The following is a 5,619-nucleotide window of genomic DNA, read 5'->3' on the forward strand; positions in this document are numbered from 1 at the left end:
TTCCTCTTTTTGTAAGGAGTTGGTTTCGCGGCGGGTGTCGAAGACTGTTGTGTTGATGGATGCTGTAGCTAAGCTTAATGATCCCCAGTGTGAGTTGTTGCTTCTTCGTGCGTGCACTGGAGTTTCTAAACTCTATTTTGCTATGCGCACTTGTCCACCTCATCTTTTTGAAGCGGCCCAAGTATCTTTTGATGTGGCTCTTCGGGCTTCTTTAGAGCGTATCGTGACTGCTTCGGGACCTGGGTTCGGTGACTGGCAATGGCGTCTTGCTACCTTGCCTTATTCGTATGGAGGATTGGGTGTTTATTCAGCTGGTGATGTTCGGCATTATGCTTTTCTTGCATCCCGTTTGCAGTCTTCTGGTTTGCAGGATTCGCTTCTTCGGCTTTCGGGTGTTGATGGTCCGGGGTCGGCCTTTGATGATGCTCTTGGTCTTTTCAATAGGACCGTGGAGAGCGACCTTATGAGTAGCCCTAGTGAAATCGCTGCCCCCACTCTCATGAAGAAATTGGCAGACATATATTTCACGAAGGTTACTGCTGATGCGGTATCCGCCTACTCCTTATCTTCGCGTCATGTTGCCCTTTGGAAATCTCAGCAGGGGGATCACTTTTCAGCTTGGTTGCGGGCAGTCCCCATCTCGGGTTTAGGCCAGACTATGAACGGTAAGACTTATCGTTCGGTTCTTTGCTATCGGTTGGGTATTCCGTTGTTCTCTGATTCGACGCCGTGTTCTGCTTGCTCTCGGGTTTTCGATGGGGATATTTATGGGGATCATGATGTGTCTTGTGCTGGGATCGTGGGTATCAAACATCGACATAATGTTGTTCGTGATACCCTTTTGGATATTTGCTATCGGTCGGGGATTTCTGCTCGAAAGGAGGTTGATGTTGGGCTGACTAGTGAGAGTGATGGAGCTCTTCGTCCTGCAGATATATTGCTTTATTTTTGGGATGGCGGTGTAGATGTGTGTGTTGACTTGACTGGATCTTCACCTATGACGCAATCTGGGTTGTCAGACTTCGTTCCGGGTCGGGTTGTGGCGGTTGCTGCGCAGCGGAAGCAGGTTAAGTATGCGGCACGTTGTAGGGCTTTGGGTTACGGTTTCTTTCCTTTTTCCTTCTCTTCTTTTGGGGAGTTGGAGAAAGGGGCTGTTTCGTTGCTGAAGCGGGTCCAGACGTACTCCAGGGCTCAAGACATAGGGGCACGGGCAGCTGCCCACATTTTCAGCAGGATCGGGTTCGCCATAGCTAGAGGAGTGGGGGCCCAGATTGTATCTCGGCTCCCCACCAACTTCTTGTAGTTTACTTGATCTTTGTAGCTTGTTAAGCTTGTAACGTTTTGGTGGTTTCCCATAATAATAATAATAATAATAATAATAATGCAGAAGGAATGTTACAAGGGTTGCAACCCCATCCTAATCTCAAAATGTTTGAGTTGTGGTCTTATCCAGGAGTGAGGTTCCCAAGCTGGGGGAGCTCATCAATGGATAATCTTCAATCTTGTCTCCCAAATCTTGTTAGAATAACACTCAAGTTTTGTAAAAGGTTGAACCATCTACCAGTAATGAGTCAACTGCGTCATTTGAAATTCCTTAGATTAGAAACTTCGTGGGAAGTGGAGTATATGGAGAGTAGTAATATTAGTGAAGATCATGACTTGCTTTTCTTTCCAGCCCTTGAAGAGCTTCATATGGAAGACTTGCCAAAATTGAGGGGATGGTGGAAATCAAAATCAGGGGAGGGTGAGAGAGAAGGAGTTGCAGGGTTTGAACCAAATTCATATTCATTCCATCAGCTTTCTCATTTGGTTATTTCGCTTTGTGATAATTTGAGAAACTTTCCCCACTGTCCGAAACTGGAAGAATCGAACTTTGACCTGCAGAAAATTAGACGTCGGAATTAGATATTGTGGTAATTTGGAACGATGCCAGAAGTACGTCGGTGGTCAATGCATTTCATGATTGAAAGCGTATACATATGTCATTTCTTTTTGTTCATTATCTTTCTAGAGTTTACTTTTCCATACTTTACATTCACTGTCGATCATTCAGAGTATTTGTCTATATTTACCTATTAAGTTCTACTTTTCAGTTGATTTCACATTCAATTTTTCTACCTATTAAGTTCTACTCTTTTGGACTCCTCGCTCTTTAGAGTGATGTACGTGTCAATTACTACATCCTACAATTGTATGAATTACAAAAACAAGCAAAGAGATCTTTAATAAAAGACCCTTTAAATAACATAATGGGTCTCTTTAGTGAAATAGATCTAATATTAGAGATAAAGGGTCTCTTATGTGTACTGGGGTCCACCAATCACACAAAGTATGTAACAAAGAGACCCTTCGAGTGACCTCACAGGTCTCTTGTATACAACGGGCCCCACAAACTATATAAAATATGAAAAGGAAGAGACCTCTTAAGTAAGGTCACGGGTCTTTTTTTTCATTCAATTTAACTTTATTTCCGTTTTTTTTTTTCTATTTGATAATATTGATTTACTTGTTACCAACCCTAGCTTCTTCAACTTCATCATTTTCTAAATTTCTCCATCAAAAACAATATCTCGATGACTTAGCCTTTCCTTCTCTCCCCTCTCACCTCTCGCAGCATCTCCGTTTACTCTTCTCCCGTCGCCGCTGCCGCCACCAACCAGGCAAACCCACCTTCTCTGCCACCATACTGGTTCTCTCACCGTCACTTTCAATCATCAATTGAGAAGCGTTGTAGAAACCTTAATTCGAAGAAAAATAAGTGCTTTTAACGAGATGTAATTTCCAAATGCTTAGAGGAAGTGAGCCGTGAGATTAATCTCACCGCCTACAAGAAAGTGAGGTATCCCAATCACATCTCTTTAATTTTTAATTTTTAATTTTTTTACGTTTTTGACAAATTTGTTAATTAGGGTTAGGAATTGGTTTTGTTTGCGTTGAATTGATATGATCTGTGTGTTTTTGCTGGAATTATTTTGAAATTGATGAGTTATTTTAACGCTAATTGTCAATGTTTGTGAAATTATTACCGTTGGTTCTGATAATTATCTTATTTGCACACTAAGTGTGTGATGAAATGCCCAATTGATTATTTTTGTGATATTTTTGGATATCCAGTGATTCAGTGAACCGGCATTGGTCCTATTTTCTCTCCGCCAACTTTTTTTTGCCTCACCAATAACCATTCATGCTCCAATTTCCCCTAAATCACTCTAGAAATATTGGTCTTTCACTCTACCTATTTCTCCATGGCTAAAATTAAGAGTTTCCCATGGAATTGTTTGAGTTGTGTCTTTGGTTTTTGAGTTGTGACTCTGGTTTTAAGTTCAATTAGTTGAATTGTGAATTTTTTTCACTTGAATGCTTTTGTCCAGTGGACCAGTTTTTCTGGAGAACAATATCAAACTTGCCATGTCCATGATACCAAATTTACCAATCTCTTTTTGTGGTTCTGGTCCTTAGAAACTTTGCATCCACTAGTCAGTAAGCCTTGTTTGTCTTTGATTCGCACAATTATTCAACCATTTGAAAACGTTTAACGATATAACTTCTCATAGGGTAGTCGATTTTTAATCCGTAGTCCGAGCTGGATAGGGTTTAGATTCAATCCCAGTTGTTTTAAGTTGTAATCACTTTCAGTTGTTAATTAAAATTTGAGGTCATTTCAGGTGCAGATGTTAGTCAAGTAAATTTGACATCAGACTCGACTCCATTGTTTTGACCTCTAATAAGTGATAATACCTGAAAAGATTCAATATAATTTGACCTTAGTATCATTGGATTTTACTATTTTTTAGTATTCATTTCAAATTTAAGAGAATATGACAGATATATGTCACTTAGACATGACCTGGTTAATGCAACATGTGTTTGAGGGAATTGGCAAAAGGAAGAGATAGTTCTTTCAGTATTTAAAGAATTTAGTAGCTTAAATCTATATTGTTAAGTTGTTATAGGGATGTATTTGTATCATTTCTTTTAGTAGTTTCATTTTCTTGTTTATTAATTGCTTGTGGAGATAACATGTCTAAAAGATTTGCCAAAGGGATATGGGTTCACTCTAATGGGTCTCTTGACATCTGCTAGGCAAAGCTTCTGTAGCTTTCAATGTATATGGGGATTATTCATGGAAGACAAAAACAAATATTGGAGCAATGTGTTGCTCCTTTTGATTTTTGTATCAATGCCCTTGAGATGGAATTGATGATAAGAACCATTTATTGTGCATGAAAAGACTCATATGAATTGAACTTTTTCTACATAAAATATATGAATTGTTTCATTACAGAAAAGTTCCCCCTGCATCTCGAATTGTTGCATATTTCCGTGCTGTTGGCCTCTCCAATTCTGTTTCTTTGATAGTTTGTTGTCCTGAAATTGACATCCTATAATTAATATTATTGGATTAACTATAAAGTCAAAGCAAAGTGATCTCATAGTCAAGCTTTGAAAATTAGATAATAGTGTGTATCATTGATCAAAGCAAGGCACCTATTAATCAGATGCGTGAACTCCCCTCTGTCAGCCATTTTTTATTGCAGCGTTTGATTACAGGACAAGTTATCAACTCGGACTAGTAGCTTAGTGATACCCAACCTCATATTAGAGCCATCCATTCTGCCTTAATAGCATTACAGTGGCCAAGGTTCACACTTAGTGCAGAAACAAAGTCCCCCCCTGCAATTTATGGTTCTTGCATTGCTGTAAATGATGTGTCTCAGCTCTTTAATCATGTATTTTACTTGTATCTTTTAGGAGATAATGGTTTACATAATTGTAAACTATGCTTCAACCTTAAGCATAGTCTGCATCATGGTTTCCATTGTATCTTTATGATATTTTGATCTGGTAAGATACAGATTGTCATGGTTTAAATAATTCAACCTTAAGCATGACAATAGTCTGCATACAGTGTCTTCAAACCAAATAAATTGCCCTTAATATATTGTTGGTTGTATTCGAAGTTTCATTTAGATGTTTATGTCTTTCTCATCATTCATGTTATCGTTAATCGGTAAATGAGTCGATTATTTTAAATTATGCTTTGTTTAACTACTAATTAATAATTATGCTACTTATTACAGTTTTCTGAAGAAACTTATTCATCGGAAAATGTGGATGAGGTAGAGACATGTGGGTCGAGTATTTGCTCAAGCAAAAAGCGGATCAAGACAACAAAGTTGATGGTATGGAAATAACTCCATGAGTTTCGGTTCCAATTGTTGGTAAATTGGTGTGAATGATTATATTTTGGAATTGATTTTTGTTTTACGTTTTTGGAAATTGCGATGTAAAGTTTGACGCTTATGCAAATCACAGTTTATGTAAAGCTTGCGTTGAGCATTATTTGTTGGAAATATTTTTTTTTGGTAATATATGGATTATGGAGTTGTTCTCGGATTATTACAAATTATTTATTATAGCAGGTGTGGTTTTGTGCTTTGATGCCGGCTAACCGGTATTTATAGAGGTGTAAACGCAGGTGTAATGTGTATATTAATGCGGTGCCTGCTGGCCTGTATTTTAGAGGTGTAAAAGCAGGTTGAATATGCATATTAATTAGTTCTGAATATATTGCTGATCGACCAGCGGTATTATTCTGCTATTATCGGTTTTTTGTTT

This window comes from Spinacia oleracea, chromosome 2 (assembly GCF_020520425.1).
Source record: "Spinacia oleracea cultivar Varoflay chromosome 2, BTI_SOV_V1, whole genome shotgun sequence".
NCBI classification, from domain to species: Eukaryota; Viridiplantae; Streptophyta; class Magnoliopsida; order Caryophyllales; family Amaranthaceae; genus Spinacia; species Spinacia oleracea.